Source organism: Ornithodoros turicata, chromosome 1, assembly GCF_037126465.1.
Source record: "Ornithodoros turicata isolate Travis chromosome 1, ASM3712646v1, whole genome shotgun sequence".
NCBI lineage: Eukaryota > Metazoa > Arthropoda > Arachnida > Ixodida > Argasidae > Ornithodoros > Ornithodoros turicata.
Window position 1 is genome coordinate 14,480,047 of NC_088201.1, and position 24,895 is coordinate 14,504,941.

The following is a 24,895-nucleotide window of genomic DNA, read 5'->3' on the forward strand; positions in this document are numbered from 1 at the left end:
TCACAGAGCCGCCTGCTGTGCTGCTTGGGGTATTTCCTGGGTTTTCCTCAGACACTTTGAGCCATATGATGTCGGCACTGGACGGACATTCCCCCACGGCGTCAGTCATGACGTTGCCCTCGTGGTCGCAACATCGCCTAGTTGCACAAAAGTTGAGTGTATTGTCTCAATCTCAAACTTGACAATCTTGGTAGTGCTCTGAGTACGCTTCCACGAGCCCACACGGGGAAGGAGCCTAAGCGTCCGAGACAGCATGAGACAGAATATGAGACAGCTACTTAACTTTTATGCAGAAGACTCTCAGAATGTGGCTCTATAGACTTCAGAGATGGGTGAAACATGCAGCGGACACTGACACCTGATGTACTCGTATATGGAAGGCACGCTCACATGCTAGGGGTCACGTGAAAAGAGAAACATTTTATTTCAGAATCGATACACTACGAGGTAATCGCGCGGCAAGCACGGAGTGCAAGACCCTCCTGGTTGCTTGATTCCGTAGAACCCCGACTAAGATGGCAATCGTTGCTCGAACTGCATCTCGAAATACAGGGGTGTCCTGAAGGGAAGCATGGTAACTGAATAATTAGCAAAAGAGCTTCATTTGCGCTTGCAGAAATGCAGAACGTAATCGGAAGAAACAGCGCAATGAAGTATGAAGAAAAACAGGCCGCAAAGCCTCCATTCTCGGGAGCTACTCAAAAACTTATGAATTTCTCTCCATCGCTGTAACTTGCGATTTCGGATGTCAAAGAATTATGGCGCACAGATGCACTGGTGAAGGACGCTCATTAGGCGAATACGCTCGTGCCGGTGGTGCAGACGCGCGCATGCGATTGTCTGCTTGGTAACAATTTCACATACATAAAGTCAAGTATTTCCTAATACTTTAGGGAAAGCAAGGTGGAGTTTCCGAAAGTGTGCTCGCGTTCGACAGGGGGCAGAAACACAGAGACAATGCGGCACACTTTGCTCCAATTTATCATCCAGCTTCCCTGTATTCACATGATTTCATTGCGTTCGTCGTAACGAAAAGAAAACAAACCCCAAATAACTTACCGATACGTCTGTGCTTCACTGAAGGATGCCCTCACATGATGCACCATCCTGCCGTGCACACGGGTGTGAACGGTGTGACCTCATATATGACAAACACTAGCATAGGTCATACGCACAGATTCCTCGAGATATTCCAGTAACATCAACGTCTGAGTCGTCACAGTATTCCCAAAAGCGAGTTAAATAAGCTACATTAGCAGATAAAACCGGACGCGAGAAATCTCGTGAGCGTCCTCGCTTGAACTGGCCAAAGACTTGCACATTGTTGGTAACTGAATGAGAAAACATAGAGATCCGAAGCGTTCAAACAGCGAAAATATCAAACCATGTGTCACGGGCAACGGCCGCAGCTGCGGCAAGTGTCACAACTCCAGTGTTCAAACGCCCTCCCAGGCTTCAGTAATCATCTACGACACCTCAGCCACTTCGGTGGCAACAAAAACACGTTTCCGGTAACTGCATATGGACCAAGTTCGCTCTGTGACACATTCCAAATCCAAGTTTGGGCTCGCCCCAAAGTGTCACACCAATTTCACGTGTCACTAAAGTGTCACCGTTTTTAGAGTGTATGCTTCAAACGGTTACGTACACACAGGTCGTATTGTAAGAACACTAAAGCAAACACGTAAAACATTCGAGTTAACAAAACACACAAATCGGCTTCCTTATATTGGGAAACGTCAGTTCCATCAGGTTACGTGTGAAGCGACAAGCGATTTGTGAAGGAGCGACATCGTCCGTGAGTCGTCTTTGTTTGCTCGTCGCATATATTCACAACCTATGTACCAACCTGGCCAGTATTTATTGCTGCCATCAGGTTACCACGTGACTGGAGCCATCTACCCCAATAGGTCGTCCGAATGCCTCATGAAAGCTCACAAATCGGGAAAAGTTTTAATTTACGGAAAGAAACAGCAGGCGCTAAACGACGTATAAATAAAACGCGGGATAAAAAAAAGTAGTAGTAGAAGGCATGTAAAAATACAAAATGTGCAGCGCTACCGGGGGGGGGGGGATATATTTCATAGAACAAAGAAAAAAAAAGGAGGAAAGGTAAGCCAAACGGGACGTCGGCTTGCTATTCCACAATGAAAAAAGAAAAACAAACAAAAGAAGAGTAAAATAAATAAAAAGAAAAGAAACCAATTAGGAAATAAAGGAGCGCTATACGGCCCTACAGAACACTAGACTGCCTTTGCCAAGTGTCACAGAAATACCTTCTATCCTGGCTCGCAGTACTTCAAGGCAGCTCAGCGAAACCCGCATATTCTTTTCCTTTAGACACAGAAGACAATGCAGTGAACAAAAGAGCACTGGAAATTGTGGGAAAACGAAGTCTAGTTCAACGTCAAAATTCCACACAGAAATTTCATTTGATATAATGTGGGTCGAGAAGCAACAGCGCATTGTGCCCGGCCGAGTACGTTGGGTTGCAGAAAAAGACGAAAACATAAAGCTGAAAACTGGCAAACGCGGCCATTTAGGTCAGTGTTGGGTCGACAACTATTCGGTAGCGGTAGGCAGTGGGTTAGGCCACTAGGGTACACCGTTATCGTGTACGTACGTCTCGAGACCGTAGCAGTGCCGGATTTAAAGGGGGGGGGGGAGCAGACGGGGAGTGGTGTACGCCCCGAGGCCCTTACCGAAACCGGGCCCCCACCACTGCAACTGCCAGTATTTCTTCTGTAAACGATACGACTTCGGGATTTTTTTTCGATCGGGATTTTTTGCAGTCAATCCCGGGATCCCGGGACAGGATTTCGGGATTGTGACGAGCTACAGATGGTGCTTCCAAGTATAGTACTGCGCGGGTCAGAATTATCTGACCCGCATCCGACCCGTACCCGCAGGTTCAAATCCGCACCCGAGTCCCGACACGCAACCCGCGGCCCGTCACCAATTGAGACCCGCATCTGCCCGCAGCCCGCATATTTTTTTCCAAAAGCTCAGCCGCGCCTGACCCGCTACCCGCAACGCGTTGAACGTTGACGAGTAAACTGAGAGTGCTCCCTGGTCTATACCTGATGACTAGATGTGTCTGTGTGCATGGTTTCTTGTACGACATCAGCGCAGGGGGCAACAAGGTGCAAATGCGCGTTGGTTTGTGACTTGAGGCATGATGATAAGAAACGCGACGTGGACAAAGAAGGACACACAGGCGCTCTTGCACCTTAACGGTGTCAGGGTTTGTTTCGCCCTTGTCAGCGACGTGTAACGTTATATTTCGAGCGATTGCAGTACAGATGCGTAAGAAATTGAGCAACTCAGCGTGCGTTCTAATAGTGTTTTGGTAAAATGCGTCGACCGCACCCAACCCGCTGCCCGCACGACACCGAAAACCTAGACCCGCAACAACGTGCCGGTCACCCGCGGGCTGTGCAAGACTCTACTTCCAAGTCCATTTACCGCAAGTGACTATATCGGCGTGTTGTGCGCAGTTCATGCGCGGTTTGTCATTTCTACCTTTTCCTGAAGGAAAGCACTTGAAAATTCGCAGTATAACCACATTGGTAAGATAGTAATGGCGAATGGTTACATTTTATTTTATTTATTTACTTTTTTTTGCATGATAATGCCACTTCTTTCTTATTAATCTGCAAACGGTATAACATTCCACTTGAACGAAGAACAGCAAGAAAAGAAAACGAATGGAAACAAACGAAACACTAAACGGTTTACAACACCGTCGCTGCGTGCTTATCATATTGTACAATGATTAGAACACGACCTGAGAAAGCACAGAGCGTCGAGCGTAGTGTCCCCCAGTTCGGAGCAAACGTTTGTGCAAATACTGGTTGTCGCTTAGCTTCTGCGCCAGAAGAAACGACAGTCAGCAAATATCTGTGCGCACGTGTCGGCAGCGGTCCTCTACCACCTCCAGTCCTAAAAAGTGCCAATTTCCTTACGAAGGAGTGAGTCTGCGCCTGATGGCCTACATGTGGTTGATTTTCCTGTCATATTTGCTCTCACAAAACCTCGGGATCTTCCGGAAGGAATCCCGGGACTTCGGGACGTCAAAAACTGGCAGGGATCCCGGGTTTTCGGGATTCGGGATATCCAGATTGACAACCCTACATGTATTACATAGCTGACGTTGGCTGAACTCCATGATAAGCAAGCTATAGTTTGTTGTGTTGTTTACGTGTCTTGCCCATGGCTCAGGCTTGCCTATCATGGAGTCTTCACGCACTAGTACGGCAGAAAAATCATCTGGTCACGTAGGTTCCTTGTTCAGCGCATTCTCCGAATCTGGTGGCAAAATCAGCTGCCGAGTGCTGCCCCACTGCTGTGTCCTTTTTGGATTTTCTCAAGCAGGTATACGAGTTCTTCACAGACACAAGGTGATGAACACCCTCACCACAACAGTTTCCAGAGACTGCTCAGAAAAGCAGCCTGTTCCAGTTCGGGAAAGAGTCACCGGCACACGATGGTCATGCAGAGGTTAGTAGTAGTAGTCGGTTAGTCTTTCGCGCAGCGCCTCAGCTTTTCTTCGTGCGTAATTCATTCATCATTCATTCATTCCATTCATGCATCATTGAAACGCTTTCAAGAAATGGAGCAGCAGACCCCTGATGTTTGTAAATGAACAGATATTTTCTCTCTCTCTCTCTTGTTTCCCTTCGTGCATGTAGAACGGCCTAATTGGATCGCTCTCAAATAAGGTACCACAACTACTGCACGTGAGGCCCACGTTGCGATGACACAACCAAGATGACGCAACGTGGTGGTGGTGATGGTGAAAGCGGCGAGCCCCATCACCATCACCACCACCTTATCTTCTTTCTCACCTTATCATCTTTTTCACCATAGTGTTGTGGCCCGTCTGCGAATGCCCCCTTATTGCTGCTTTCTGAATGGACAGACGCTTTGTCACGTGCTTTCTCCAACCTTTTCTTTCTCGCATGCGAAGAGACGTACTGTCGTAGCAAGCTAAGGTGAAGTACTCTTTTTGGAAACTGGGTGGTAATAAAGGAACCAACTACTGTGCATTGAACTCGTTCATGTATATATCGCACGGATTAGTCGCACCGAGGTCAGGCGCCTCTATGGACTTGGACACAATTTATCCTTATGAAGCACCATGAAAGTACTGACCAGGCAGAAGGGCCTCACCACTGTAAATCCGGCACTGCACCGTAACATTAGCTGAAACAGCACCGTTAGACCGTTAGACCATTAGGCAATCAATGGTGCAATAAAACCCTATACGTGCCTGACTGTACGATGTTACTTCCTGAATCCGATTACCGTGCGCGGCATTCGCGCTTCTTCGAGAAGGATCATGAAACTCCGGTCCCCAAGAAACTCACTAATATCATTTAGCAACACTCGAGACGCAGAATAACTACAATGTACTAAATCATAACCCTGCAACACCATTAGCTATTCTGTCCCACAGCGAGCGCTGGAGCATTATTATGGTTTCGGTTTTCCGGGAGATAAAGAAAACACAGACACATATATGGTATATTGTGCTTCGCCGAGAGGGACTCAGCCGAACGTAAGAAGATTCCTTCAATCACAAATTATTACATTTTCCACGACAGCGATAATCCTGCTCAGACGCAAGCTCTCAGGTTCGGGAACAGTGTTTTACAAACGGTAATGCGACCTAGCACGCAAACCTTACTCACACGTGAACAAAGCAGCTCCCGTGGCAGAGTGGCTAAGATGATCGCTTTCCACGCCTTGAGTGGGAAGTGACACGGGTTCGAATCCTGGCACCGGCTGTGCTGTCTGAGGCTTTCCCCTGGGTTTTCCGAAGACTTTCCAGTCGAATGTCGGCACAGTTCCCCCCGAAGTCGGCCCAGGACGTATATACTAACCCCCCTGTCCCCCACTCCTTCCTGCTGTCCTCTCTCCATTTGTCCACGTCTTTCTGGACACGTTAGCCGCTCATAGCCACAGTTGCTTCGCGGCGCTAACCCGGAATTAAAAAAAACATGTGAACAAATGCATATACAGTAAGCCATCGTTGTAACGAAGTCGGCGGGATCGGAAAATTTTCGATATAAGCGGATATTCCATAAATGGGGAAGCGTCACAAAAACAGTGACAGATTCGGAAGCCCGCGTAATAACCGCGGGAGCCTTAAGAATAGTATTCAATTAAGCAGATAAACGTTGTCAGTCTTTCAATTTACATGGAAAACAAAGAGAGGTATAATGAGAATGATAATTCGCGGCTTCACGTCGCGACAAAGAGAGAGAGAGAGAGAGAGAGAGAGAGAGAGAGAAACACGCAATGACGGGCTTTCGCCAGCTCACACTTCGCGCTAAGTGGAGTTACAGTACACTTCGAATAATCGACGTGGCACTTTGAAGTGTAATAATCATACACTTCGAATAATGAAACGCGTGCAATTCGGTCTGCGTCTGCACAGCATGAGGCTTCGAATAAAGTGATAATTCGAAAAAATTCGTTGTCACATCTGTTTACTGTGTACGCTACATGTTTTGAGCCCCTTACAACGCGTTCTCCTCCGAGTACATTACTTGTCCACTCTATCGTGATGCCGATATGCTTGTGCAGCCAAGGAATACTTTATCAGCACCAGCTCGTGCGTTCACATGACGGAAGTTGAAAAATAGCCGCAACGGGGAAAATGGCGCAATGGGTCCGCGCCGTTGCCGGCTAACAGAAATTTACTGACGGTGTCATGCAGGATAATGTAATCAGATGAACGACCGGCAAACAAAACTTTTACACGGTTATTGAACCAGCTAGCTGAGCCTTATCAGGATAAGAGCTTCGCCATATGAGAAACATTCATTCTTGTGTAATGGTTACAACACTTTAGTCCACTGAACAGGAGTGGCTCGTATGTCCGAGACACTGGGCTACGATAAACTTGAATATCGTCAAGTATGAAATATGACAGTAGGAGGGAGACGTAGCAAGAGATACTTCATGATCATTCAGGATGCGTTTGTTAGCATCGTTGGTGCACCTTCATAAATGTATATAAGGACCCCCTTCATATGTACATAGCCACAGTGGTGTATATAGTCATCATGTGTATATACAGTAGTCACAGTCGTGTAGTCATATGTACAGTCTCATAGTCGTGCAACCAGATACAGGGTGTTTGCTCTAACGTGTCCAGAAATTATATTTAAAGCGAGCGATAAAAGCAAGTGGTACTTTTCTGCTACTTGAGTAAGAAACAGGTACTGCTTCACTAGTAGCACCTGTTTCTTAGTAAAGTAGCTGAAAAGTAGCGCTCGTTTCTCTTTTATCGCTCGCCTTAAATAAAATTTCTGGACACGTTAGAGCAGACTCCCTGTATACATCGTAGCTTCTGCATTGTAACGAATTTTAAATAGTGTATTAGTGTGCGAGTCATTTAATAAATTTTCGCAAACAACAACAACAAAAAAACAAACAAAAAAAAACAAACGGTAGTGTACAAGATTCTGTTCTAAGGGCTCGAATGCTCGTGCCCAGATGATGATGATGACGATCGTGATGATGATGGTGCTGATTCTGTTTCACAATATGTTTTCTTTTTTGTTTGTATTCTGTGTGTGTGTGTGCGTGAGAAACATACCCGAGAGAGAAATAGAGTGTGTCGTTGTAAACGTTCATACTACGACCTGTACTTTAGGGTGTATTTCTTCAAGTTGGTTAATGTTGCTTCCTGGACTGTAGGGTTTTGCGTTGAGCGCGTGACTCGAAACAAAAACTCTCGCTAATCGAATCTCCGAATGTTATGTTCCCTATTGTTGCACCACACTGATGAGCATTTAAGGGATTATCGAGGCTATTGGAAGTGTTGAGAGTGATAGGAAAAATTGGAAGCATCCCTGTATGTCGCGTTCGGTTAGCAGTTAACCCATAAACTTCTGCCAATCGATAGATGCAATACTTTCAAGAGAGGATTCAGCTGAATGAAAATGCAGGTTCATGCTCACATGAACGTGCAGCCATGCGTAAACATGCGCAACGAGGGACGTACATGTTTCACCAGCGTGTCACACAGCAGCGCAAAGAGTTAAGGGCAAAGGGCGTAAAAAGTACAGCTCTGTGCTCTAGTCAGACTGGAGGTGCCAGGTATCGTTGTATCTCAGTAATCTATACACAGTACGGTTGGCAAGAAAAGCGGAGACACAAAATACTGCCATGTCATTCTGAATGACTCTATTAAAGGGACGGTCGCATCCGTTCCAGTCGATTTCCAGACAATAGCGTCACTTAATTCCTCACGGACCACCCACCACGGTATCGAAAATCCCACGCGAAATACTGGTGAAGTTTCACTGTTATTCGACGGAATACATAACAACAGCAGACGACGGATATTGAAGGTATGCCGGAATTCCCTCCCGGGAAAAACGAGAAAACGTCATTCCGTAACCGGCCAATGATGGCACTCCTTTGATAAAACGAATGCCGCGGCCGTGCGGGCGTCTCATAAGTTAGGGGGCGTCTGGACGGCGCCTTTCCTCCTCTGCGTGCCGCCCTCTCACTCCTTCGCTTACGGAGTGACGTCACGCCGCTGGAGCTTCCGCAGCCGCGGAGGCAATGCTGATCTTTTTATTCGTTTAGTTAATATCTGAGCACTTTCCGAACGAAAAAATTAGCCAGGTAAACTGTTGGCCGATGCCGAACACAGTGACATCGGTTTCATAGATGGGTTTCCGGAAGCGACCGACCCTTTAAGTACGACGTCTCTACCCACTTGCATCCATAGCTTTACGAAATGTAGCAATAACTGAAAATCGCATTGTACGCATGTACAAAAATTATGTGTCCGTACCCCGTTTAATTCCGCTGAACGCATTCAATATTTCGTGGTGTAGTGCAATGCACGAAACGAAACGAAAGCGCTTTAGTGCCACGCAAGCGCTGACAGACACCTTGTCCACTCCCGCTTAGCGTCTCACTCATCTTTCTGATCTTGAGCAAGGACACTCTGTGGTGATATAGTGCAAGCATGTCTAATTTGTAGGGAGTCTGGACGTATAGGATGCGCGCAGAAGCACCTTAGACGAAATAGATAAACCGTGGTAACACTGCCGAAGCGCAGCGCAAACACCCCTCAGGGGCATCACGCATGACACGACGCATCTCCTCAGTCCTCACAGATGAAATCGCTGCAAAATCATTGGGTTTAATAACGCAGAATAAAAATCAAATCATCTTTTTTTTTTTTTTTTTGTAATTGCTCTCAGAACAACCGGCTATCCCTCGGAGACATTCTATTTTTAAACAAGCACACCATCATTACGAGAGCAGCAAGTGCTGTTGCCTGTGGTCAATGAAGCGTGGCTAATGTGTCAGACGCTCTTGTAGGCTACTCACAGCTCGTTTTTTTCTTCTTCTGTGTACAAGCCCCACCAAAGCACAGACAACGAGAACACTTGAAAGCTGCTATCTGATTTTCTTTATCGTTTACAACAGTGAAAATTAAGCTTTTTAGGAGGGTTGATCTTAGTGGCATGATCCAAAAAGACAGCATGACCTAGATAAAGTGTTCAGGATATTACTTGCGTGAATTAGGCGTTCAGGGCGCAGGAACCTTGCCAGTTTACGTTAATACGTTTTACGTTAATATGTAATAATTAGTTTACGTTAAGATAGATTGCAGTAGTAATTACTAATAGTAATTACGCCACAAGTTATGCTGTCTTCATCACTGCGGGATTTTCTCGCTCGATCAGGTACAACCTGTTTTACCGTCAGAGGCTGTCACCTCCTTACTGTAAATATAACACGTTTCATCGAGAACAAATAACGTAGATGATAACGGACGAAATAAGGTTATGGGAAGATCGGATGAAGCTAATATAGCATCATTTGGGAGCGGAATTTGTGCATCTCCACCATATCTGGACAAGGGCCAGGAGTAGGGCACACAAAATAGAAAAGTTTTCTAGGGCACATATGAATGGTTCTAACTTGAGCGAAGAGAGCAGCTGATATGAAAGACTGGTCAAAGCTGGAACGGAGATCTGCGGGATTCCTGGAGTCAAATTCAAAGACAACCAAATAGTAGATGAATAGTAGATGAGATGAAGTAGATGAATAGTAGATATGAAGTCAGGTGAACCCGGGATATGAACTCGGCGTTTTCAAAAGATAAAAAAGTTTAATACTATGCAACTTGTCCAACAGAAACAAAAAACGAAAGACAATGAATGAAGTTAAGAATGATAGAAGTGAAGAATGAAAGAAGAGAAATACCTCTTTTTACATAGTGCATCAGGTTATATGCTCTAAGGTACAAGGAATGGGAAGGACGAGAGGTCAGCAGAGGAATGAGGCCCGAATTTCGATTCTCTTTTACTTTGTGCAATCAATGAATCAACAGCCAATATCCAACGTCTTTACTAAGTCTAGTGGACGGTGGTCCAGTCTTTCCAAGGCGGCTCTGAGGTCATTACGTTGGACACTGTATCTGGAGCAGTTAATTAATATATGTTCAGTGACTTAGTGAAGCTCCTCGGAGAATGGCCGAGGGATCTTACACAGCGTGCGGCAGCTGCTTTAATGACATTTCTTGTGGACATTGCAGCGCCTGCAACTTTTTAGTCTTACTGATTTTTATTTTCAAGTGTTTCGGGGTAGCCGGCTCCTGTGTTTTGTAGGAGCCACCATCTCCAAATTTTTCCTTTCTAATTCAACTCCAACTTCAACGTCTTTACTTTTTTTCGCCAAGTAGAAATCAAGTGTACACCACTCGAAGTTTCAAAGCCAAAAGCTCAGTGTGGAACGCACAATAAAAAAAATAAAATAAAAGAAGAATAGAAAAGAAAAAGAAAAATCGCTGGGATGTGGAGTTCGGTTTGACCCTGTAGCGAGGGAACAACTTCATGAATCGTTTGCGGTATGGTAGAAAAAGGCATGGATGAGTGAATGAAAAGGAGAGCGTCAATATAGGATGATCGCCAGCCTCGGTGTATCAGTTGGTAGCGTGTCCGTCGACTGGTCTGCCAAGTGAACCCAAGATTGCGGGTTCGAACACGGCCGTGGACGCCATCAACTTAGTGGCAGGCTACAGGTTGCTTATGGTGAATTCGGGTGGTCATTTCATGGCAACACGGCCTACGCTAGGAATTTCCTAGGTCGGCGCCCGCGCTCGATCACGCGACCGTCGCCACCCGAGTGCCAGTATCGAATCTAGCGGTTTTGGCCGCTTAGATCACGTTAAGGGCATGGCGGTTTCGTCGTCTGCTAACCCACGTGAACTTCGACGTGCGGGCCAATGCTGGCCCTCGACACCCTCGCAGTTCGGATGTGACGACACTGGATATAGTTGGGCAACCCGCTGCCCCGTTGTATCAAGGCCGGGCGAAAGAAGAGTGCTAGCCTGCAAATTCCTGGTGCTCGGGAAGAGCCACGCGAACATGCGAGATCTGGCAAAACTGAACTGGCGAGAACAGGCTGGATCCGGCAAAAAAAGTTGCCATGAAATGACCACCCGAATTCGTCATTAGACACACGTGCTTCCGCGAGGGACGTTAAATGTGGTATACCATGTACAGACTTCGGCACACGATAAAGTGCCCTCAGGTGGGCGTGATTAATCCAGAGACCGACCACTGTGGCGTCGCTGATGATCATAGTTCTCGCGACGTAAAGGCACGAATTATCAATTATCAACACGGTGTGACCAGAAATAAAGTTATGCCCAATGAGAGGAAAACTGTAAGGAAACAAGAGATAAACTGATGTTCTGAGGCTGGAACAACATAGAAGGGACAGATACAAACAAAGCCTCAAATTGCCTAAGAAATCAACGATGAAAGATGAAAGTCACTGAAAAGGTTAGCCAGCTGTAGGGATCGAACCCACATCTTCTGGATTGCCGGTCCAGGGCTCTACCAATTGAGCTAAGCTAACACGCCTCTCCAGCGACTTTCGGGGTGCGTCATCTGAAGGGACTACAAACCAGCCACTCACTCTCACTCACCCTCCTTTCACTCTTACATTTTTGCTCACTCATACATAGCTGGCTAACCTTTTCAGTGACTTTCATCTTTCATCGTTGTAAGGAAACATTTGAGATATTAGTCGAGGCTGACCTTGGTAAGGTACCGAGTACCTGAATTTGATAAGCAACTGCTTAGTAGCTGACGAAGATAAAAGTGTGATTAAAAAAAAGAACGAAAGGTAATAGTGGTTAAAGAATGACGCCCCGGCCTTCAACCTCCAGTTTAGTTTTCCATGCACCAAACCAAACCGCGCCCCAGCATCCTGTTCATCGTACTAGGTGGCTACACAGAAGCACCAAAAGCAAGCTCATGGTATCCTCAGAAAATGGTGGACTCGACGGTATGGAGAAAGACAACGAACACACCCAATACGGCGAAAAGAGGTTCACATCCTCAAACAATGAGATAAAACGATTGCTGCGAACTGCAGGGTTAATATATGCGGGGTAGATTGTATGACTCGTAGTTGGTATTCTGCAAAGGATCACCGCAAATACGACTCTGTATTTCTTTTTTTCTCGTTCTTTTTTTTTTATTCCGTGTTAGCGTCGCGAAGCAACTGTGGATATGAGCAGCTTACAGACGTGGGCAGATGGAGAGAGGACAGCAGGAAGGAGTTTGGGACAGGGGGGGGGGGGTTAGTATGCGTCCTGAACCGACTTCAGGGGGAACTGTGCCGACATTCGTCAGGAAAATCTGCCGGAAAACCCAGGGAAAGCCTCAAACAGCAAAGCCGGTGGTAGGCTTCGAACCCACCACCTCCCAGTCTTCAGCACGACCTCGGCTACCACCAACGAGCGAATGCTGGTCAGGATATTTAATGTGCCAAAGTACACTGTAGTATAATTTCAATACAATGTAACTCAAAGAGAATACACGAAATGCTTACGCGATCCGCTTTAAACCAGCAAAACAGGGGCAATATTAGTCCTGTACAAAGTACCGAGAGGGAAACCAGCAAGAAAGGACGCAACTCAGGGAAGCCAATGGCAATGCAAGGAGACATGGCCGCGGTGAACAGTAATGTAGCGCGTCGACCACCGTCGCAGGAACTCCATCTCACCAAGCGTAACAAGCTGCGTCTCCAAGAAAACAACTACCTGCTTGTAGAGCGACAAGTGGGGAGGGTACTGAATGCGAAGACGCCTGCCTTGAGATACGGCTCTGCATCTGTTCTTCCACAAGACGTATAGCTTGGGACAAAAGTTTACGGAACACCGGAGTGTCACATTTCTCTAATGGAGCGACAACCTAGCAGCAAACAGGAGTGGACACATACTGAGAGATGGATAGAATCGCCGGCCACCCGTTTCTTATTCGATCTCTTCCTGTTAGCTAGCAGGGGGCCGCTCCGATGAAGAAATACGCAGGTGTCGTGTTCCGTAATCCTTTGTGCCTTGCCAAAGCACCGAGAAGAAGAACAAACCTGTCCCTGATCCGGTATACTCTGAACGATAGCCGAATGAAGAAAAAAAACGACAAACGAGCGTCCAAAACGTTCTTGCTACAACGGATTCGTCAAACACGTGGGGCACTGATTTTCGGTTTTCTTTTGTTGCTCTGTGAGAAACGATGCGAGTGATAACAAAGCGCATGAGATGGATCGCAGCCCAGTGTCACTTACAGAGAACATACTGTGCAATTTGGGGACGCTAACAGTATGAGGACAAAAGCAACCACACAGGACAGGCGTCGCTCACAACTGAAGTGCATTGTAGAAAAAGTACAAGCAAAACAAAAGTGCAGGGAAGAGACAAAATAAATCGCTGCAAGTAAAAGTACACAGTTTGCGTTTGTGAAGTACCCGGTCCCCAGCAAAAATCTCAAACTTTACACACCTGATGCATTTCCAGGCGAACAACAGTCGTTTACGTGACATAAGGTACACGAAGTTCAACGACAAACCCGGATTATGCGCATATCACACGTGGGCATAGGGTAACCTCGCATAACATTATTGAACTCATCCCAGGCAAAAGTAAATGGACAGAAAACAGTTTTTAATACCACGGCGCCCGTATCTGCACCGTGTGCTGACTTGATATCGTCTAGCCATTTGCATATTTCTCTTGCGTTGGGCTGGTGCTACGACGCGGCTCAAGCAATACGTTGCGTAACAAAGCGTGCTAAGATTGGAATTTGCTAGGGCGTAAGGCGTTTCTATAAAGGTGCGGATTAATGCACCATGACAGCGTCAATTTTTTACGGATTCAACATGCGCGCACGTGGAGCACGGAGTGGGGCACGTGGAGTGTAATTGAATTGTCTGGGGGGACGCAAGACAACGACAGAGTGAGATATTTGTTTAATGACTACCCGCTGCGACATTGTCGAAGTTCTTTTACACAGAAATGTTTATGAATTATAAAAATCAGTAACTGAAATAAAAAACGAATGTTTCCTTGCATCTATGTTGTTTTGTTATAGGAAAATTTATTAAAGGCACAAGGAACTTATCAAGCAACAAGTATCCAGTAACAAGCAACAAGTATGTTGTTTTTAATACAAGTACAACAGCTATATGGAAATACGAGGCCACATCTGTGTGTGCTTACATAAAAGTTCACTGTTGGAGAAAAGGCGAAGTATCGCGCGAAGATTTTTTGTTCACGAAAGTGTTCTGGTGTCGCACAGAAGTTTGTGGCTATGTGCCATGTATTTGCACTATTATTGGACGAAAACAAATCAAAGTGCACGGTGCGATATTGTGAAAACAATACATACAGGATAACGCTTTCGAAAGGCGAGAGAGGTTGTTTCTGACTCCCTAACGTTTGCTGGAGACAAGCGATTTGGTTAGAGATAGCAGAAAATAACATGGACAAAGCGAAACCACAAAGAAATAATGCCGTTATCCAATCTGACGCAGCGAGCAACATCCAATCATCTCATCTGAGCAGAAGAGCATAACCGGATGCTTCTCAGGCGGTCATTGGGCAAGTGCATAGAGATAGCGCTGGAATGCACTAGTGACGTTCCAATGACTCGACAAAAAAAATTATAAACCAGGTCCTGCTTTCTGGCACTGTTCGAAATGACCACGAGGATTTCAAAGATGAACAAACATTCCTACTCCATGTGGCTTGAAATCGAAAAGTACGAGTGAGATTGAATATTATTCAAATCTTCACACTTTGACCTGATCCTACGTCATAGCCTCGTGCCCGTGCCGCATTGGGCACAAAAAATGACATTATTGTCTATGTCATTTGGGTCTCGGATGCCATTATTTACGAAGCTCGTGCCACGCGTCCCTGTGTAATGACGTTGAACGCTGTGAAAATGATGCGGCCGACTCAATGGAGTAAAACATGTGCGATACAACCTTGAAAGATTGAAACGGGTTAAAAATGCATTTAATAATTTCAAATGTAATAAAACTATGTTGATGTTCATGTGAACCTGTTTACAAGGTACTTTCAACCGTGACTGCCAACTCACCTAAGATTTGTGTCTGTGAGAATTCAACAAACAAATTTGTGAAAACATCTTGCGTTGTACAGTAGAAAGTGGTGTTATGTAAACTAAAATTGTTACCTGACGCAAACAATGGGAGCGAGAGTAGGCATTACATGGTAATGAGTTGCGTTGAACGCATTAAGCAGAAAAATCGCATTAAGGTATATGTCATTAACATTACCGTGTGGCAGTATTACCTTGGGTCCGTTGTCATTTTTCGTGCCCGTGTTGCACGGCTCTCGCATCGAATATGAACTGTATTCTGGAAAGCTCGAGTCAATTAAACACGCAGGACTTGACGTACGTGAGAGTTGCATTCCCCCATTAAGGATTCTCACTGAAGATGATTCTTCGACGGACAAGCACGCGCATTGTCACAGGCAGCATATGCTTGCGTTTTTAGTGAACCGAGACGCAACATTCCATCTCGTTCCATGACAAAGTCAAGATTATGCTCCCTTTACTGTCCAAAAAATGATATCAGAAAGGAAAGAACATGGTGTCATATGCAACTTCCGGATATCTTATCTAAACTTTTGCGTGCATGAACAGAGCGAAGAAGAAGCAAAGAACACTCACCCAACTTTCCACTTCCTTTCAGACCAGATCTGCATCAAATTCCCCAATCACAAACTCGTAAAAGTTTCCCATGGACAAGGGAGCTACGGTTGCACGGCAAAAATAGTCAACAGTTTCTCAAAGTCATATAGCTGTCACACTAAGTGTTCCAGCGGTGTCACTAAGCGGTTTCAGGCTCCCCGAACTCCTTTTAAACACAGAGGGGCTTGCGGGATTGGAAGGGCGAACTTTTCTGGGAGCCGGAGCACCAGCGCCGGATGGAGGCAGCGCGTCGACTGCGGGGGTGCGCTGCGCAGCCCTGCCAACTAGCGGCATGCGAGGAGCGGACGTATTTCGTCCCACAGTGGCGTTCTCCCTATAACATTGGGGAAGCACTGTGAGAGGAGAGCGCCGCCCGATGTCAATAGGAACGCGGAATAAATTGGCACACTGGCTTCTGGGAAAGGCTCTCATGCGCAGCTTATTGTTGAGCACCGTAAAGCTAATCTGGCTTATTGGAGCAACAAAGGAGGGAGCAAATGTCAACCACACTAAGTCTGTTCATTGATCACTATCAAAATCAGAGCTCGCGGTGAGGTGAGAAGCGAAAGTTTGCATCCCGTAGGTCGTAAGTGCATACCAGCGGGAGGTGGGATTTAAGTGTATCGGTGATGTGGAGGGATAATAAAGTTGCAAAGTGTGTCATTGTGAAGCTTAGAAGAATCACTGCGCCCTGATATGCCAGCTCCCTCTATGCACATGAACTTTCATTTCACTATACTTCTGGGGCTGCTCTCTGTACGGCGACTAAGCTCAGGCACATAGGCGCCGACTGCGGGGGGGCGCGGGGGCCCTTGCCCCCGCGGAACATGAACTAGGGGGGGCGCCGCCTCCCCCGGGAAGTCCCGCTAAGAGACTGACACCAACCTTTTGGGCTCGGCGCGCCAGGGTCAAAAGAGCGAAGAGGCACCAACCCCAAAAATGCATCTTGCAATTTGTAAAATATGTATTCGCCCACCATACTCATTATCACAGTAGAAGGTGAGGCGAAGAAACACAGAGGATGACACAACACAGACTGAATTTCGCCCAAAGCAATCAGGTCAATGAAACGAAGCAGTCGAAAAGGTACCAGCAGCCGCGAGGTGTAACGGTAGGATCTTCGGAACGCATATCCGTTGGGTGCGGGTTCAACTCCCGCTGCTCCATTTCGTTGACCATATTCATTATATTGCGCGCATTTCGGGTCAAACACCGAGGATTCAATGCATTTTGTTCCTTTTGCATTCAGTTTTCAAAGGCGTAATGCCTTCTGTTGTGCACATGTTCACTGTTTACGTTCTCTCTGTTTTTCTTTTTGTTTTGTTTTTTCTGTTCTTCCTTCCTCTTATATCTATACCAGTTCTGCATACATCATAGGATCCCGCCGGAGTGTGTGATTCTTCAACATTAGTTTTGTGTTTATTTTTCTTTTCCTTTTCTTTCCTTCTTTTTGTTTTCTTTTGCTTTCTTCTTTTCTTTGCCTTTTTCTTCGCCCTTTCACTTTTTTGTTGGAATAACAAGCCGACATCCCCCCCCCCATCTGGCTTTCTTTTCCTTTCTTTTTTTTTTTTTCTTAATAAACTTACCCCCCCCCCCCCCCCGCCAGAGTACGTACTTCGCAGTGCGCCCTTGCCCCCCCTGAGAAAATGAAAACTCTCCGCCTCTGCTCAGGCACATTGTGTCACGTGCCTTTTCGTTTTCTGTTAAGCATGTGTGAGATTGCCTGAACATTCTCTTCTGTCTGCTCATGCTTCTGCGCAGCACGCATCATTATACACTTTAAAGAAAGGGAGCAAATTGGGGAATAATTATAGCTTCTAGGCCCCTACATTGCAATTACTCCACAGTTTAGTCCCTGTGACTCTGAAATTTACCCCCCACCACTGCATATAGTCTATAAACTTCGCATAACTTTCGTGCACCTAACCTCGCAAAGGACTAATGGTTGTAGCCGGAATCGAACCCGCGATCTTGAGCTCAGCAGCAAGAGTGACAGTACCACCAGCATGTTTTATAACGTCATCAGAGCGCGTAAACGTTTACGATTATGGTTTGGCGTTGAATAACAGCTAGCTAAAAGAGCATAGCAAAGAGCTAGCCACCAAATAATGGTGCCGTGATGTTACACGTTAGGTTTGTCTGTCTGTGAGCTAGCCATAAGTAAAGAGAATGCGCTTGCAACAGCGATAAGCAGGCATTGTTACTGCATAACGATTTGGCATCTATTTTGCTCACCTGAAAGTTCCGAAGCCATGAGGTTGTTTAGACAAATCTCTCGAAGATTGCTGCACCCAATGTTGATGACGACGAATAAGTGTCCTTTACAAGGTGACATGTCGCAGGGTTGCGTAGTGGATCATATCCAAGCCTGTTCTTCCAGTAGAAGGCATCCACCAATTCTGGCGCACGCTGATGTGACATGCTGAAAAACGGAAACAATTTTCGTATAACGGAGCGGCGCAGGCACTTCATCGTTTGATTCGCCAACAGTGTAAACTTGAACAGTATATCAACAGAGGAATCAGGAAAGTTTTTAGCGCCATTCTTCACTTCACATACTGCAGAGCCAATCATCCTTTCGTGTCAATTGAAATTTATCAGAAGAAAACGGCGCTCCATAACATTTCTTTATCGCTCTCTAGAAATATTACATTAGAAATTCTACAAGGATTCAAGAACGTTTCAGTCGCAGATACGCCTTTCACCGCTTATACAAAAAGCCTTTTCAGTGTCTGTTTGTCAGAAATGCCAGAAAAACAAGGCGGTAAAAAAAACAAGACTAACAAGAAAACGTCGCCAATGTGATGTTGAGAAGAAGAAGAGAAGAAGAAGTCGAGGAAGAAGAAGTAGGGAGGAAGAAGCAGTTTCCGGCACCGCTATCGCCAGCCGTACGCATCCCAGAAATGGGACCTGCCGGTTCGTCATTTCGTTTCTCCTTTGCTTCAGAATTTCAGTTAGCCATCTTGGGTTAATTAAAAGAGGAATTCAGCTACAAATCGGAAAGCAATACGGAAAAGCAAAGTTAGAGGTAACTGGTAAGGGTTAGCAGTGTGTTGATAAAAAATACAGGGTGTTACCCGCGCCGGCATGCCGTGCTCGCCAATTACTCAATGCAGGTGGTACGATATGTTGCCTACGTATAAAACTCATAACGACATTCCATCATGGTAAATATCGAAGTGATTGAGCACCGTGACACAAAGTTATAGCGCAAAACGTGAGGTTCCCGTAGTCAAAACAGCCAAGATGGCGCCTTTCAGTATGCAGACGACATCCCTTTTGGGTGTCGTCTGCTGAGTACATCGGCATTTTCGTTCCTCACGTTGCGTTCTTCAGAGCAAAATGAAAACTGCAGTTCCATCCGGCTGGCAGGATATGCGACACGTCGCCGTCAAGTCGCCGACATGTCACGAGCAGCATGTCAACTGCTCTTCTCAACGCCGCCATCTTGATTGTTTTGACTACGGGAAGTGCACGTTTTGAGTTATAACTTCGTGTTGCGGCGCTCAATCACGTCGAAATTTGCCAAGATTAAATGTCCTTATGACCTTTATATAAAGACCGCACAATGTGCCATCTGCATTGAGTAATTGGCGAGTACGGCATGGCGGCACGGGTAGACTTTTATAGGGTAACACCCTGTAAGTTAAGTAAAACATACACCGAATGTAACGTGTTGTGCTTCAAATGGTTTTGTCGTATTATTACGGGAGCGAAATGACCTGAGTCGTTTATTCGGAGCGGTGCGCGAGTAATTCATCTCCCCCGTCGTTGTTGCGACAATATCCCCCGGGTGAAGTGTGTGATCATCCCGATCACGATCGCTCAGATGGTGGTGCGCTGTTGTACGGCTTCATACGTGTAACGTGGACTATCTCTTCCGTGTGACGGCGGCGAGGCAGTGTTTGGCTTGTAGGTTCGACGCCGTAATTGACGTGCAACGTTCGCTTAACGACTCTGTGGGGGCCGAAATGGCGACGGATAGCCCACCTTTGCGTTCTGGTTTCCACACCCACACGAGTTCACCGGGGCCAAATAGAACTGGATGGTGTAGAGAGTCGTAGCGGGTCTTTTAAATTGGCCCCAGAATGTAATGGTGTCTTCATTATTTCGAACCACTTTTGCTGTGCTGCGCAGGAAGAAGATGACATCCGCTAATGTGGTCCCACATGTTGATATCGCTGACTCTTTCGGACTCCTGAAGCCAAGCGATGGGGTCTTCGCCTCGCTTACCAGTGAAGGTAGAGTCTTCCCTATCACATCTGGAGTACACATATCCCCAACAACACAAGGCTGTCCTATGGATATCTGATGTACGTCAGAAGTTGGATGTTGGGATATCCTGGGGATAACGAGTTTCGTCCGATATACGTACACTCACAGGTCCAAGTGAGAGAAAGAAGGAGTCCTCTTTGACGTCCAGCAGACATCCAGCCCAACAATACACGGCTGTCCTAGGGATATCCGATGTACGTCCGAAGCAGGATGTTGGGATATCCTGGAGATAACGAGTGTCGTCCAATATACGCTCACACGTCCAAGTGAGAGAAAGGAGGAGTACTCTGGGTCGTCCGAAAGATATTCATAGGGACGTTAAGCGGACGAGGGAGAGACGTTTTATGGGCATTTCTTCTAGCTAATGCTCCTAATAAAGCAATCATAATATATTCTTAATTTTAAAGCACACATGCTATATTACGAATGTGAACAATTTAATTAAATGAAATTGTTGGACTACATTAAATTAATGGTTAACACAGTAAATGCTACGCCCAGAACCTCGCGGACTTCTCCAACGGGAGAGCCCCTCAATTTCTCGGCTCTCATCGTTCCTTGTACGCTTTGTGTCGGTTCGCTGACGTGTTGTGCGCACTTGCCAAGTTCGAATTCGTATTCGAATTCGTGTTCTAAGAAGCACCACTATGCTGGTTCTCTGATGTTTCCGAAAAAGGAAAGGCGCGTTTATAGGGTACAATAACTGTAGGGAAGGGGGGATTATACTCTCACAGCTACCGTCACTTTTTCTTGTCAGCCATGTTTCGAAAATGATGAAATTCCTGATTCTGGTTTGAGCAACGGCACGTTGTACCTTAATTCTTAACTGTTGATCCACATTAAAGGTGCAAAAAATGATAGTTTCACTAAATATGTCACATCAAGCGCTTGAATCTCAGACAAAAAAAAGAAAAAGAAAAGAACGATGTCAGGGGGCAAGCAGCGCCGAACACTGGATGTCTGTCGGACGTCCCAGAGGACTCCTTTCTCCACTTGGATGTGTGGGCGTAATGTCGAACGAAACTCGTTGTCCCCAGGATATTCCAACATCTAGCTTTAGACGTACATCGGATATCCTTAGGACTGCCATGTGTTGTTGGGGCATAGATCACCGCGCATGTGCGTTTCTGGATATCCTGAGGATATCATTTCCGCGCTTTATTTCCTTCATCCACGCGTGATATCAGAGATATTCATCAGACAGACGAATCCCACCACGGCCGTTAGGACATTAATCGTACATCCAGTGGATATTCGGTGTTGTTGGGGTAGTTTGCGAGTGTACTAGTGGTCGTCGACTGACTGTTGGTGCCTGTAGGCATGGTGATTTCAGGCGACAAGCCGCGGAGGCGACGGCTGTAGCGAATAGTGGCCGTAGGGAAAGGCACTTAGCACCTCCACCAAATATTACTGGAGAGAAACGACCGTAGTCGTTTATTCGGAGCGGTACGCGAGAGGTGATCTCCACCGTCGTCGTTGTCCATATATCTGGAAAAATTTGAGGGTAACGTAAATACATAAATATCCAGAGAATAACTAGCCGATCCAGAAGCCGGACACTTGACGTAGAACACCTTTTGCGTCATATGACGGCCAACAGCGAAGGGAAAACTCCTGAGCATGTGCTCTTTATATGAAATAGAAAACGTTAACGGGCGGACGAAAGAAGGCTTACACATTCAAGAACAAACGCTTTGTCGTTGAGCGACTTGTGACTTTCCGTTGGAAATTTGAAATCTTCTGCAGGGGTAAGACTTGTGCTTTCGTGATACGTCCTCAGCAAAGAGTGCGAACGGTAAACATTCGTCCCAATTCTTTTTGTGCCCAAAGACCAAGACTCTAATGAAACAAGGTTAAAACTTGGGCTTGTTGGTAGGACATAGTTACAATCGGTAAAAACCCTCACAGTCTGGGAGAACAAAGGGACGATACAAAATAAACACACAACACACGCTCTGAACGTGACCACACAGGTGTTTCATTTGTGTCGTCCGTTTGTTCTCCCTATAGCTCTGAGGGTTTTTACCGCTTTTAACTAGACCCATATGTGCTTCTTGCGCCGGAGTTCCAGATTTCTATGCTGTTTGAGTGCGGATGGTGGACTGAACTGTGGCCTATCTCTATTCCACACTTTGTAAAGAAACCACTTAACAGTTCTCTGGAAAACGCTTCCGTGACCTAACATTTCCGCAGGAAATCCGGTGCAGCAAACACTGACAGCAGAACATCCACGGTTTCGGAAGAAATTACCTGTTTCATCGGTATTGCCTCGGGGTAATTTGTTGCCGGATAAATTGTATTGTAGCGTAGCGTCTTCTGTTGGGTTTGTTGGCAGTGAATAACGGAGTAAGCCTTTCGCGCCACCAACTTCTGGTCGTCTTTTTAAACTTTGAAGCAAATTTCCCCCTCCCGTAACTTAATCCCGTCCTTTATCAGGTTATCAGAGCCATTTGAGGAAACATTTTACATGCGGATACGTTTTGGAAAGTGCCGCTTCCCTCGCCAAACGGTCCTCTGGGAAAAACATGAACTTAACAAAAGCTTTAATGCAGAAGAGCTGCATTGCAGTCAAATTTAACTGACTAACTAACGGTACAGGAATTCCCAGTCGAATCCTATTCTTTTTTTTTTTTTTTTCCGTTCTCACAAACTCTGAATCGGTGATGCATGTCGCGTAGCACATATCAATTTACTGCAATGCCCAGTGGTTTCCATATCAGCTGTACAGACGGCGCTGCTGTCGACTGTTATTGTAACGTTGGAGTACCATCGAATTCATTGAGGCACAGATTGGCTGTCACCAGTGCGTAAACCTATCCAGACCCTGCAAAGGCTCCTTGCAGAAGAGACAATGCAGCGCTGAGGATAGAGCCATAGAGTAGAGCTCCGAATAGTGACAGGCGTCAAACGTTGCATACTTGGCAGGCCGCCAACGGAAGAGGAGGTCAGCTCCTGAAAGTCATTTGGAACTAGAAGTGTCTGCAACTCCGATGCTGGTGAATATCTCCTGACATCCCGCTGTTGGACTCAAAACGAGCAGGAGGAAAGTCTGAGAGCAATAGTGAAAGATGAAAGTCACTGAAAAGGTTAGCCAGCTGTAGGGATCGAACCCACATCTTCTGGATTGCCGGTCCAGGGCTCTACCAATTGAGCTAAGCTAACACGCCTCTCCAACGACCAACGACTTTCGGGGTGCGTCATCTGAAGGGACGACAAACCAGCCACTCACTCTCACTCACCCTCCTTTCACTCTTACATTTTTGCTCACTCATACACACATTCATACGACGGAAATCGACGCAAGCGGCACCTGTTGAACAAGAGATAAACTGATGTTCTGAGGCTGGAACAACATAGAGGGGACAGATACACACAAAGCCTCAAATTGCCTAAGAAATCAACGATGAAAGATGAAAGTCACTGAAAAGGTTAGCCAGCTGTAGGGATCGAACCCACATCTTCTGGATTGCAATAGTGTTCTACTTCAACATGTGGAGATTCGACTGAAGCAGGATCCTCTACACAACAGGCCGAAGAAACTGTAGAGAGCAAATGTCATCATACGGCCCGTGAAAAAAAAAAAAAAAAGGCTCATCATTCTCGTATGACGCTGCGGGTTCAGAAAATTATGTCGTGCAACGTGCGCAGTTTCCCTGGGTTTGCAACCAAAACACTTTCTCGTGAAACGCTTATTCTTCTTCGTCAGGCATGTGAAATACTGGAGCTGTAACTTCAGTGTGTGATTGGAAACCGTACCACCGTAGAATCCCCTGGCAGAGGTTCACCGTATAGTCGCTCGTACTGAAATAGAGCAGAATCCTGTGCCAGTGTGAAGTCTTGACTGTTTTACCCTTCTCTGCTGTTCGCCATCACAATAGAGTGCAGGAAAAGGGAAATGAAAAGACCAGCGGCATGGCCGAGAGGGTAAAGCCAGTCCGCTTGTTGGTGGTAGCAAAGGTTGTGCTGAAGACTCTGTGGTGGTGGGTTCAAATCCTACCACTGGCTGTACTGTCTGAGGTTTCCCTGGGTTTTCCGGCAGACTTTCCAGATGAATGTCGGCACAGTTCCCCCTGAAGTCGCCCCAGGACGCATACTAACCCCGGTCCCCCACTCCTTCCTGCTGTCCTCTCTCCATCTGTCCACGTCTGTACGACGCTCATAGCCACAGTTACTTCGGGGCGTTAACACAAAAAAAAAATGAAAAGAGAATTTGCAATGTGATAGAACAACTAAACCAACAAATGCACGATAGGCGCACGCAACGAGCAGGCACCCACGCTTTCAATCTATTTCCCTCCCCCTTTATGTTTCTAACAGGTAGGTTGATACAGACTTTAGCTATTATCAGGAACACATATACTACGTACACTGTTTTACCACTTGCCATTAATCCATGTGCACCCCGTGTAATCTTTACTCCTCACAACGCGGGATCACGTAAAACTCTGCAACGTTTGCTATTACCCTCCACCTCACGCGTGTGTGTCCTCAACAGCACACGATTCTCTTCGCCAGCACTAACGCGCGGAAGTACTAGTTTAGACATAGGGCAATTCGTAGTGATG

The 24,895-nt window shown here is 46.2% G+C and overlaps 2 long non-coding RNA genes across 3 annotated transcripts in view; one reads left to right on the forward strand and one right to left on the reverse strand.

The window, feature by feature from the left end:
• The window catches only part of LOC135397231 (uncharacterized), a 447,853-nt gene that overhangs the window by 227,330 nt on the left and 195,628 nt on the right, over positions 1 to 24,895 (reverse strand). Inside the window, exons 3-4 of one of the 2 annotated variants that reach the window (XR_010423615.1) lie at positions 18,291 to 18,477; positions 16,035 to 16,063 (exon numbers count right to left, since the gene is read on the reverse strand). This is a non-coding gene — a long non-coding RNA (uncharacterized LOC135397231). The remainder of the gene's footprint in view (positions 1 to 16,034; positions 16,064 to 18,290; positions 18,478 to 24,895) is intronic. The other variant, XR_010423617.1, reaches the window with a different exon arrangement.
• LOC135397215 (uncharacterized) lies at positions 18,897 to 23,376 on the forward strand. Its single transcript, XR_010423613.1, has 3 exons — positions 18,897 to 18,971; positions 20,193 to 20,296; positions 23,256 to 23,376. It is a non-coding gene; the product is annotated as an uncharacterized LOC135397215 (long non-coding RNA).